A 13,906-nucleotide genomic window follows, 5' to 3' on the forward strand; every position below is an offset into this window, starting at 1 on the left:
TGGGGAGAAGAGAGAGTCTCACGGGGGAGGGGGTGCGGCTGGAGGGGAGGAGAGAGGGGGGAGGGGAAAAATGAAGGGATCTAGGGTTTCCCTTGGGGATTCAATCCTAGCCCTTCATCTAGGGGTCCTAATTTTAATCTAACGGTGGATATTTAAAAACTTAAAGGGATGAAAATAAACTAAGTAAAATAGGCAGAAAATGAAATGAAACTTTATTTAAAATCAAAATTTATTTTCTTAGTCCCAAAAAAAATATTTTTCACCATAAAACAAATAATGACACTTGCTAAATATTTTTAATAGAAATAAAACCATATAAAATAAATAGAGTTTTTAACATAAAATAAAATTAGGAATATTCAATAATACTCTTAAAGAACTAAAATCATTTAAATAAAATGATTTTCTAAAACTTTATTATTTTTGGGGTTTCAAATTATAAAAGGCTCACTTTAAAATTAGATTTGGTTCAATAATGCTAAAAATACCCCATTTAAAATATTTTTGACAATTAAAATGTTTCGAAGACTTTAAAACACTGGGTTCCATTTAAAAATCACCCGCTACATTTAAAAATATAACTTTAATATTTAAAACGCGTAGACAAGACTAGTGACCAATCGAAAGGAAAGAGGCAAACAAGTAAGTGTTTCAAAAACCTTAATATTTCAGTGAGAGTTTTTGTGAGCTTTTGTGAAAATCAAAACACATGGTCTCGTGGAAGGAATTCGAGGAAGAGAGAGCCGAGGCAGCCGTGAGGCTTGCAGGGTCCGACTTGAGAGACATTAATAGAGAGCGAGGGAATGAAGAACGGGCAAAATTGGACATGGAAGCTGATCAGTCACAACAACAGTAGTAGGAAGAGACGCCCGATATCATTGGGTCTGTGTTAAAGGCAGTTGAGCATGCCAAAGAAGCTGTTGTTGGCAAGAAACTATGGAATCGACAAGGGATATCGCCGATAAAGCGGCTAAGAAAGCAAGGGAGGCTAAGGATATTACGGCAGAAAAAGTCAGGGACACTAAGGATATTGCAGTGGAGAAGTCCAAGGGGTACAAGGACTATACGACTGAGAAGGCAAGGGAGACCAAAGATGTGGCAAGGCAGAAGATGGAGGAAGAATGGGATGTAATGGAGAGGGAAGAGTTACAGCAACAACTAGAGACGCCTAGTATCATTGGGTCTGTGTTGAAGGCAGTTAAGCATGCCAAGGAAACTGTAATTGGCAAGAGTCGGGAGACTACAGAGTCGACGCGAGAGACCGCAGAAAAAGCTACTGAGAAAGCTAAGGAGGCAAAGGATGCTGCAATGGAGAAAGCAAGGGAGTCTAAGGATACTTGTAACATCTCTTTCCCGTAAGCTAGGAGTGTTACGTGTTTTTTATAAAATAAACCCGACAAGAGATATCATATTTAATAACATGAAATTAGGATTTATTTCATAAAAAGATTTGTCAAGAAATTTTATTCTAGAAAGTTTAAAACTAAATCAACTGCTTATTATAATCCTGGCCTGCCTACTCGTATTCATCATCCTCACCTAGGTGATTAAAAACATGAAATAAACTAAAATGAGTCAAACACTCAGCAAGAAATCCATCACAATGTAAACATAATAAATATAAGGTTTTCATAAAAGTTTTCATACTGAGAGCTTAAATTCATGACTATTCATATTGATGCTTATGCTATGCATGACTTTATTTATCTGAATTTACTGACTGATCTGACTTAACTAACTAATCTGACTAACCAACACACTTATCCCTATATGCTAGGTTATGCATCAGCCCCACGTCCCACAGCCGCGAGGGGAGTCGCTGATAGTATTATAGCATACTATGGTGGACCACACTTGAGTCCGTGGCTTGCACATCTACCCTGAAACTGAACTGCATTGGTACCATGCATCTAGATGGTCATCTGATTAACTGATCTGATCTTATCTTACACTTGAACTTAAGCTTACGTGTTTTATGCACATGAGATGCATGACATAATACATACATAATTATAATTTTTGAATCTGAACATGATGCAAAATGACATGATTGTATTCTATGTTGGATGACTTGTTTGCATATGACATGATGGTACATAAAAATGATTGTCAAAGAACTGGCGCTAATAATAATCTATATAAGCTAACTGTGATGATTCTAATTTATGATTAAATTACTTACCTCGTTGTGCTTCTTCTTGAATCTCACTTCGTAGCTCGTCACCTATACGCAGTATTAACTATCACTAAATCGTTCTATGAACAACATGTACTAATATCCTATTTAATTAAATTCATAATCTAGAAGACAGTCGAATAAATCTTTTGTTTAACACCATAATCAATAAATCTTGATATTTTAAATTACTTAAATACTAATAATATATTATAATTTAGTAGAATACTTTAGCTATTTTAAATAAGTCATAAAAACCCCAATTCTTAAAATAGGTTTCATTTCTTAACATAATTATTCAAAACTCATAACATTCCTTAATTTTTCTATTTAAAGTATAACATAATAATTTTATTAAAATCCTACTAAATAGACAAAGGAAATATTAACTAAAATATTAGGCTCAATAGTATACTTTAAGATATATTTCAAATTCTTTAAACACTTTCTTATAAAAATGAGCCTTTGAATAATATATTTATTTAATAAAATTAAACTCAACTTAAAATATTAAGCCCAACTCAATTTCAAATAAAATAGCGTAATAGTCTCCATAATTAACATATACTTAAGTGTAAGTTTATAAATGTAATTATTCTTAAAACAATTCTTCAAGATACTAGGTTAAAAAAGGCATTAAAGTAATCTTACTAACACCTTCTGAAAACCTAAAAGCATCCTTAATTTGAGAGCTGCCGACATCCAGTAGGAAATAAAAAGAAATAAAAGCAACGAAGGCTTATAGGGAAAGGAGGGTCAAGCGACAACTCACTGAGAGAAGGAGAAGTTCTGTAATGGACTCGCCGAGTAAGGAAGCTGCACGATACGGTGGCTCTGGCGGCCGGAAGTGGCCGGCGACGCAACTGGGTCCTTTGGGCAGAGTCGTGCAACGCCGAGAGATGGAGAGAGGGAGTTCTGTTAAGCCAAAACAGCAGAGAATGAGAGATGGGTGGTGACGGCCGCGGCTTACCGGGATGGAGTGGGTGCAACGGGATTGTGCTGGTCAGTATGTTCTGTGGCTGAGGGTGGTTCCATCTTCCTTGAGGTGGCGTTGGTGCGTTCTGGGCAGTGGTGTCGCCGTGGGTGATGGTTGGTGTCGTGTGGGTGAGTGGGTTTGGTTTCCGTGGTAGTTCATGGCAGAGGGAGGAGCGGCTCGAACGGACAAGTGGTGCAAGGATAACCTTGCGGTTTAGCTATGGCAGTGGAGAGGTCATGAGGTTTGTTGTGTGTAGAGGAAACGACATGGAGGAGCTCTCGGTGGGACTACAGTTTCTCTGTTTTTCGGTGGTTGGCATGGGCTGTGAAGGAGGAAGGGTGGTGGTATTATAGGTGAGGGGGAGGGAACAATGTGAGCCTTCAGGAGATTGGATAGAGTTTGGAGTTGGGAGTTGGTTTCCCATTAGGAAATTTATTCAACTAGGAGATATACACTGAGGCTTACGGGTGGAGATAGAAAGAAACAAGGCTTTATAAAAAAGACAAAAGAACTCTAGTGATTATTGCAAAAACAATTGAAGGGTCATACAATAATATGATAATAATCCTATTAAAATTAACAATGTAAAATCTATAAAATTATAATAATAATAAAAATAATAACAACAGAATATTTATAGTTATATGAAAAATAGATAAAACTTATCTTATGGCCTAATTTTAGGATCGGGTTGTTACAATACTACAGCGAAGAAGTTAAAGGAGTATAAGGACTATACGACTGAGAAGAAAAGGGAGACCACAGATGCAACGAGGCAGAAGTTGGAGGAGTATACTGGGTCAAAGAAGTTGGAAAAGTTGGAGAAGTTCTAGGCATATATTAAGTTCCTACATATGCTGTTTGAGAAAATTCCAGGTTTCTTTTTCCTTTTTTTCTTTTGATTGTCAAATTGTGTTGTTAGAATAGATAGCTATCAAAGTAGGATCACTTCCTACATAAATCTTAAGAAGAATGGATGTGATTTTATATGTATGTGTAAATTGAACATGTGGATATATGCTTATTTTATCAACTATGTATGTTAGGCTTGAATGTTTAGACATTAATCTTCATTTTTTAGTGATAAAATAGAAAACTCATGCTAAGTAGTCTTAGTTAGTATTTGCAGTGTGAATGATAGGCTGAAAGAATTGCAGTGACCCTAGTAAGAACTGTAAATGCACTGATGGAACAAGAAAAGTAGAATGTAATGGTCTTAAAAGAACCATCTTTGTATATTGGCCCAGCAGGTTGCTCTAGTTTGAGTAGTTGTCCTTGTAGACTGGCCTAACGAGTTATTGTAGTCTGAGTAGCTGTCCTTGTAGACTGACCCAAAAGGTTACTGCTGTTTTAGTAAGTTCTGTGTATACATGTGACTATGGCTAGATGACTACTTAAATAGTGGGAGTATGGTTGAGATTCAAGAGGATTTGATCTCCCATATATTTTTCTAAACTTGCGCAAAAATTAGGTTAGAAATTAATAATTAGACATTGTGGCACAATAGATGATTATGAAGCCTAGTGAATTTTAGATCTTGCTACGTGTTTGTATTATTCTTCTTCTAACTTGGATGGACGCTACAGGTTTCTTAGGTGTATGTGTAATATCCCTTTTTTGCACATTTTGTAGTGAAATGGCATCCAAGAATATAATTGTCGATTTAAACAATGGAAGAAATTGGATGGGGAGAATTATGACATTTGGCATCACAAGATTCAATGTCTTAGATGAGTAGGAGGTTTTGGACGCCTTAACTCACTTCCTTAATAAGCCCAAGCAAGGGGACTCAGACCAGCACCACATAGATCATGAATCCTATATTGAATGGGCTAAAAAGAACCGTTGTGCACGCATTATCATGTTAAGAAACATGCACAATGATCTCGTGTGTGAGTTCAAAACCTATCAGCCTTAGCCGCAGACGCAGCCTCAGCCTCAACCTCAGCCTCATCCATCGAGTCACGGCTTTGTCTAGAAAATAGGTTGCATCACAGCACTGCCACGGTGCACGTAGCACCGCCATGCTGCGCGCTGAAGCTTTCACGGGTGGGTTATGGCCCTTCCATCCCAGCACCTCTGGTGCTTGAAGCGGTTCAACCTCACTTATGGAGTTTTCAAAAAAAATAAAACAAAAAATGGCACCATCATATATTCAAAAAATAGGCAGAAAAAAAAGAGTTTTAGGCAAACTAGGAACAACTAAAAGCATGCTCTGATACCAATGTTAAAGAACACAGTAGAATACCTCAAGCACAGCTTATTGAATTGCTCCACAAGTTTATCCAGCTTGAACAAATAATCAAGCAAACCTCAAGCATCTCTGCTTAGTGGTAAAGTATACTACGTAGAATAAACTAGAGTGATACTCAACAAATCTACTGCCTAGATACTTTCACAAGAGAAAACAAATAGAGAGAGATTCTGTACTTTTTGTAATTATCTGAAAACCATTTGAGGGGGACTATATATAGCCCTCCCTATGCATCTCATATGGCTGGCCTTAACAACCAACCTTTAAGCCATACAATAAAGTGGCCGTTTGCCACTTTAATCCTTAAGCATATAACGTATGGGTTAATGATCATGTGTTACATGCCATTTTGGCATAGGAGGGGTTTGCCCATGTGGGCACCCTTCCATCTTACACTTATATCCCCCCTTAATTCATCAAGTTGGCTCTTATAATACTGAACATCTTTCTCATGCCTTTGCGCAGCTGCTACAAATCTGAAACTATTTCATTACTTAATGTTTAATGACTTGGGAGTAACCATCTCTCCCAAGACCCTTGCAATTATTTCCTTAGATATTGGTTCTATACAAGGAAATAAAATTAGCTTTCATTGACATCTCCATAGGCAGGTATACATTTCTTACAAAATACCCATACATTCACATAAAGATATTCAATCATGGGAGTCACAAGTTTTCCCTTTCTCTTTGACCACCGCACCTCTTTAAAGAAATCAACTTAATTTTCCTTGGTCTCACACTTCAAATACAAGCCCATTTATAACAAAAAAAAAAAAAAAACCCAAGCATTAATATATGTTGTTAAGACTAAATATGTATATCCACCGACCAAAATAGTTAATACCCTCAGTTCCATGAGCCGCACAAATGATGTTCTCCTGGTAGTGTAATTAGATTGTTGCTTCTTCCTTTTAGCTTTGTTTTGAATCGATATCCTCTGCAATTCATAAGGAATGACCCAATACTAGATTATTTTAACATTTGAGTAATCATATTTATTACAACTATATCAATCATTACATGTAATAATTTGCAAGTGAGCGATATTATTTTAATCCGATGTGTTGTCCCACTACAAGAGATTGGGCTTTTTGAGACAAAAATTTTATCTCAAAAAACCCAAATTTTGTTCCAAATTATATTTGGAGACGAAAAAATTTCATCTCTATTTTGTCTCAGAAAGACTGTCTTAAAATTTTTTTGGAGACAAAAATCAAATCTTGTCTCAAAAAATCATTTTTAGAGACGAAATTAGGCAGATCCAGTCGAACCTTTCGAATGGATATTTTTTTTAGACGAACTGATTTCATCTCAATACATTATTCGAATGGAATATTTCTCTGTCCGAACCGAGACGTCCATTCGAACAATATGAAATATTCATTCGAACTAATGACCATATTTGATCATGTTCAAACGAACGGAGTGTTCGAACAGATTTTATGCGTTCGAACTAATAAATTTTTTCAACGACTTGTATTCAAACAAAAATTATGTATGTTCAAACATAAATTTTATTTTCAGAAATTATATCCTTTCGAACGGGATTTTGCATATTAATGTTGTTCGAGCAAATAATTTATTGTCTGAACATCCGTATTTCTCGTTTGTCATTCGAATGGGTTAGTTTTTGTTCAAATGAGTCGGTTTTGGTTCGAATGGAATTACAAATGGTAATTTACCATTCGAACTATATTAATCATACAGATAAGAATTTAATTAAAAATACCATACTGATATTACACAAATTGTAATTTAAACATCAATTGTTCAAATGTTTTGGAACATCATAATATAAATGCAATTAAAAAATAAATAAATTTTAAGACTATAGTGGTGACATAGAGTTTTGGGACATCATTTACTAGAATTGTTCAAACATTTTTTGGTTATTCAACTGCACCCTCTATTCTAATCTCACCTCCAAATCTGTTGTTTGATCTAATCGGGTCAACAACTCTTTTTCCTTGGACCTCAATCGTTCTATCTTAAGTGTTGTTTCCTCCAATTCTTTAGTCTTGTCATCATTTGGTCTAGCTCGAGAATAGGATGATGCTGTTGAGGATGGTTTGACGCAACACCCTAACCCCCTCAAATATCCAGGACGTGATCCAAGAACTTCAGAAAGGATCTGAGCATCGTTGACAGATGATGCATCAGATGGATCCGCAGCAGTTTCCTTAAGAGATATCATATTGTCCTACGAAAACAAAAACATTAAAGTTAATATAAGTAACAAAAATATTATGTGACAATGGAATTAAAAAAACTTAAACTTACATAATTTGCCTCTGCTTTGGGATTGGCCCAAACACTATCACGATTTTTATGTGTTTTAGTATACAATTGGGCAAATCATAGTCAGCAGGACTTTCTTCTTTCTACAAAAGAAAAATTTATCTTAGAACTTAAATAAAAAAAGTGTATTATATGTTAATATTTAACAGACACTAAAATAACATACCATTTTGTTAGACAAACTATGAAAAGATCGGGAACCTGCATGATGGTTTATCTTTAAATTTGATCTATTTGCTTTGTTCACAGTACTCTGTTGCTACAAAAAATATTAGTCTATATGTTTAATACATCTGTGATATACTATTACAAACCTTCTCCCATTCGTTTGGTGGAATTGCTTGGAATAGATTTTGGCGTGCCTCTATTGTAGTACTGAACTTCTTATAGTGTGCATGGCATCGACCTTTGTACCTCCAAAATGCATTCGACATCAGTTCTTCAATCGTTAATCAATCCTCCCTTCAGCCATAATTAAGCTCAAACTCATCATTTCAAAAATTATAAACAATTAGTATAAATACAAAATAACTTGAAAGTAACATGTTATATACTTAGTTGCTTGAGATGTAGCTTATTACCAAGCAATCCTTTTTGATGTGGTCTTTCACATCTTGGAAAAATTTAGATCAAGAGAATATAGCAATCGGTGCATACATGCAAGTAAGTGTGCCAACATAAGAAACAAGCCACGCTGTCGAATCTCTGAAGCTACCGGTGTGATCATTAGGAATATCAATCTTGATTTTACCCACTTTCTTTACTTTCTCTATGCAGACACCCCTCGTAGTGTCTCTACCTCTACACTTGCTTACAATAGCTATATATACAGTAATTAAAGCATAACTTTTTAATTAAATTATTTTATTTTATGGATATATTACTTAAATTGAGCATAAAATGTAATATTTAATTTGATAAAAATACCTTGTTATGGGCCTGGTGATGTTGGCTCACTATTCATGACAGGTGAACTACACAGGGAGTCAGTAATAGATGGGGATGGCAGACGTGTTGTTTTGCGTTTGGAAAGCATATCTATTTGAAATTGTAACAAATTATTATTCAAACAAATGTTACAGATATTTAATTAAATTTTTTATAAGTATTAAACTTTAATTTAAGTATTAACAATTACTATGTTATATTATATTTTAAGTTTCTATTTTAATTTTAGTGCAAAATATTTTGTAATTATACTATATTATTTTATATTTTTACTATAATTTTTTTATACCTTATTAGTCTTTTAAATAAAATTTTGCACTTAAAATCTTATTACTCTGTTCCAACGGGATTCTGTTCGAACAAGATTTTGTTTGGACAAGATCCCATTCGAACTAACATTATAGTGTTCGAACGAGACAAGCCCAGATTCCAGACACAAAATAGAGACAAAACATTTGTCACAAAACATAATTTTCACAAACACAATCTCATAAGATGTATATTGGCAGAGTGCCAATTTTAAATGGAATACACAAACACAAATATACCAAAAATCTTAACATAATTAATTATAAATTATAAATTATCAAAAATCTAAAAATTATAAATATTACCTCAAATTTAAGCAATCCAAACAAAATATGAATCCACAATACCTACATAAGCATAAAAGACATTATGAGAAAATCCTAAATCATGTGCAATAAACTAACATTAATAAAACTCGAAATACAAAAAAAAATAGAAAAAAATAATACATTTTGTAAACCTCTCATTTCTCTCAAGAATCTCTTCTCTCTCACTAAGGTTGTTCCTCTCTCTCTCCACAACACTCTCTCACACACAAAATCGTCTGTCGTGCACTACCTCCAAAGAAATTTTCATCAATTGTGAAAATGACCTGGAGGTTGAGGTATTTGAATCTGTGAAGTCCCGTTCGAACTGGACATTTACGCATTCGAACACAAAAATTTTGAATAGGCACCAAATCTGCCTTGATTTAATTCACATTCGAACGTGTAATATTGTTGTTTGAACTAACAAATCATAATATTCCTTGGCATATTCTTCAAATGTAGACAAGCTCAAAGAGTATTTTCGTAACACTGTTCGACCACTGCGTTCGAATGACGAATTTTCACGTTCGAATAAACAAACATTCAAAGTATTTGGTGCGAAGTTTCCCTCCAAACACATTCCACGAGATAAATCCGTTCGAACGAGATGTTATTGGGTTCGAACTAATAAGAGTATTATCATACTTATAAGTAATTTCCTATAATTTTAATAATCTAATGCATAAAATATTTTAATATTATATAGTATATAATATATATACTATAGCAAATATTTTATATTATAATTGATAATATATAATATACTTTTGGCCAAATAGTTAATATAATACTTATACTATATATACTAATTATTAATATATAGTACTTTGTAATATATAGTACTTATTATCACAAATTATTAATATATATATATTAGTTATATTAACTTGTATAGTTATCATAACTTATAATAGCTATAGCTATATAGTAACTATATATAATACTTACATTGTAGTAACTATATAACAAATAACTACTATATATATATTAATTATATTAACTTGTATAGTTATCATAACTTATAATAGCTATAGCTATATAGTAACTATATAATACTTACATTATAGTAGCTATATAGCTAATAACTACTATATCTATATATATTAATTATATTCTCTCGTTTTCTCCTAGTGGGAGGCTGAGGTGAAGTGGGGGGACCACACCTTTTCCCAACGGAAAGGTGGTGGGGAGAGGTTACGTAGGTTCAAGGTGAGTGGCTACGTAGCTGAGTGAAAGAAACGCATAGTGGAGTACAGAGGAGTAATTCGCACTGACCGGGTGGTTACGGGAGAAGCTAGAGGAAGTTGCAGGTGTGAAGGTGAAAAAAATTTTCAACAATGAATGATCTGGAGGAACAGTGGGGGAGGTTTTGTTTGATGGAAGAGGAAGGTGAAGCTATAGACATTGATGATACTGTTAATGAGGTAATAGGATTCAAAGGAGACTATAGCTTAGTTGGAAAGATTTGTCTGGACAGGAACATCGGCAGAATGATTCTTGAGGATACAATGAAGAAAGTATGGAGAGTTAGCAACCTGCTATGTTCGTTGAACTAGGAGGTAACATGTTTACTATAACCTTTGCTAACCAAGCAGACATGCAGCGTGTATGGAGTGGGAGACCTTGGCTTTTTGACTCACATTTATTAGCCTTGAAGCTATTTGATGAATATACACCACTGCAAAGAATGAGGTTTGATAAGGAAAGTTTCTGGGTCCAAATGTATGATATGCCTCTTGCATGCATGAATGAAGAACATGGCAACAGATAGGGGGAACAATAGGTAATGTAGAAGAGGTGGATGCAAAAAAAGATGGGGTCGGATGGGGAAGTTCTTAAGGGTCCGCATCAACATCGAGCTTATGAAACCCCTGGCCAAAGGTAGAACAATCATGATAAAAAGGGACAAGTTTTGGATCCCAGTTAAATATGAAATGTTTCCCAGGTTCTGCTTTGAGTGTGGTTGCTTAATTCATGGCTCACAGGGATGTGCTGGGAAGATGGGTGAAAAGTTGCAATTTGGAGTGTGGTTAAGGGCCGACACTAAAATGGGGTCCAAGCTGAAAATAAGAGTTCATGGCTTTGAAAGCAAGTGGTGAGATGAGAATAAGGGAGAAGGGGAGGGGGGGGGGGAAGGGTTGACCAGAATGAGGCAGAGGTTGAGGAATCAAAAAGGGGCGAGGATGAGCAGAACACTAAGAAGGGGTGTGATGAGGGAGAGAATACTGTACCTGGGTTAAGGGGAGGGGATGAGAGTAATGAGGTAGAGAGTTGTTGTGCCAAAAATACATCTAAAAAAAGTATGGAAGGGGTAGATGGTTGGTTGGTGGAAGCAAGGGGGGATGATAGGTGTTGGAGTTAGAGGAGACAGTGCAAACAGTCACTATTGGCAAGGGTCAAGGAATGCTTAATAGGAAGACTAAGGGAGGGGGGAAAAGGAGAGCTAGGGGAAAAAGGAGAAAAGGAAGGATACCAAACAGGGTTGTGGGTATGTTACTAGAAAAAGGAAAAAAGAAGAGGTGATGGGTGTGAAAAAGTGCAAAAAAAGATCAAGCTAGTGAAGTTGGACAATGAAGGTTCAGAGGACAATTCTCAACAATTATTGGCGGAGGCTAGTCAACAGCCCCACCACTCTCAATAAAAATCTTAAGTTGGAACTGCCGAGGGCTTGAGAACTCTCGGACAGTTCAAGATCTCTACCCATTGGTGGAGGAGAAGAAACCCGATGTAGTTTTCTTAATGGAGACTAGAATAAAAGCAGTCAAGTATGAAGGTTTGAAGAAGAGAGTAAAGTATGAAGGGTCTTTTGTGGTAGAACCAGTGGGTCAAAAAGGAGGTTTAGCACTTTTATGGAGTAGTAGGGTCCATTTAGAAGTTTTGAATTACACACAAAGGCACATAAATGCATGGATATCAAATGAGGTGGATTGCTCGAGGTGGCTATTGACTTGTTATTATGGCCATCCTGTGACTCACAAAAGGGTTGAAGCTTGGGAGTTACTGTCATCCTTAAAGCCAACAGGTTCTCAAGGTTGGTGTGTGTTAGGAGATTTCAATGAAATCTTAACTCATGATGAGAAGATAGAGGGCAGACCCAGACAAGAGAAACTTATGGAAAATTTCAGGAATGTATTGGAGAAGGGGACCTTGACAGACTTAAAGTGGGTGGGAAGCAAGTTCACATGGAGCAACAGACATGAGAATGCTTCATTCACGAAAGAAAGGCTTGATAGGGTAGTAGCAAACCCATCCTGGATCTAGTTGTTTAAGGAATACTTGGTGGAAGTGTTAACAGGCAGGAGTTCAGATCACAGGCCAATCCTGTTGACTATGAACAGAAGGGACAGATTCACAAGGAAGGGTGGTAGAATCTTTAGATATGAAGCAAGCTGGAATAAGGAGGGGGGATGTGAGGAAGTAATCCAAGAGGCATGGAGGATTAATGAAGGAAGGAGAGGTTCACAAATTTCATTAACAGAACATTTAGAGAGGTGTAGAGGGGCACTTCTAAGATGGAGTAAGCAGTTCAAAGTGGATAGGAATCAAGAAATAAAGGAAAAAACTGAGGTACTGAAAAGGTTACAAGATGAAGAAAGTAGCCTTAATGCAGCTGAAATAAAGAAGTTACAGAAAGAAGTTGGAACTTTGCTTGAGAAGGAGGACATTAAGTGGAAACAAAGGGCTAAAAGGAATTCATATGCAAAGGGGGACAGAACACAATTAAACGGATTGAAGATGGGCTAGGGAGAATCTGTAAAGACCAAGAGGGCATTGAGGGAGCTTTCAAGGGATATTTTGAGAGCTTGTTCAATTCAACTCAGCCTAGTTTAGAAGAGATGAATGGTTTTGGAGCTTGCTTCTATCAAAACCATTGGGAAACAATTGGAGATGAGGTGAGTGCAGCTATGCTTAACCATCTCAATGGTATCATTCCTTTCCATCCTGTCAATTTTACATTTATTGCTCTAATTCCCAAGAAAAAGGACCCAAATGTAGTTACTGAGTATAGGCCCATTAGCCTTTGTAACGTTTTTATAAAATTATTTCCAAAGTGCTAGTTAACAGATTCGAAGGAGTTCTGACAGAGATCATCTCAAGCAATCAAAGTGCCTTCATCCCTGGCAGAATTATTACTGACAATATCATGATTGCCTATGAGGTTTTGCATACTATGAAGGTGGGGAAGAAGGGTAAGAAAGGAAACATGGCTATTAAGCTTGATATGTCAAAAGCTTATGATAGGATAGAGTGGCCATTTGTGAAAGCAGTAATGAGAAAACTTGGCTTCTGTGATGCTTGGATAGAGCTAGTCATGAGTTGTATAACATCAATTTCCTACTCTGTGTTAGTCAATGGAAAGCCAGGGTCAAAAATTTATCCTTCGAGGGGATTGAGACAAGGGGATCCCCTATCCCCTTATTTATTCATATTGCATGCAGAAGGGCTTAGCTCATTACTTAATCATTCAGATCTGATTGGGAATACCAAAGGGGTTACAGTTGTGAGAGGAGGAAGTAGAGTAAATCATCTGCTATTTGCAGATGACTGCATTTTATTTGGGAGGGCTTGTGTAGAGGAATGGAAGAGATTACAAGAGTTGTTGCTGAGGTATGAAAGAGCTTCTGGCCAATTTCT

The 13,906-nt window shown here is 35.9% G+C and overlaps 1 pseudogene; it reads left to right on the forward strand.

The window, feature by feature from the left end:
• Positions 1–709: 709 nt before the first annotated feature.
• Positions 710–3,985, forward strand: LOC121253425 (annotated as a pseudogene).
• Positions 3,986–13,906: the final 9,921 nt, after the last annotated feature.

Source organism: Juglans microcarpa x Juglans regia, chromosome 2S, assembly GCF_004785595.1.
Source record: "Juglans microcarpa x Juglans regia isolate MS1-56 chromosome 2S, Jm3101_v1.0, whole genome shotgun sequence".
Taxonomy (NCBI): Eukaryota; Viridiplantae; Streptophyta; class Magnoliopsida; order Fagales; family Juglandaceae; genus Juglans; species Juglans microcarpa x Juglans regia.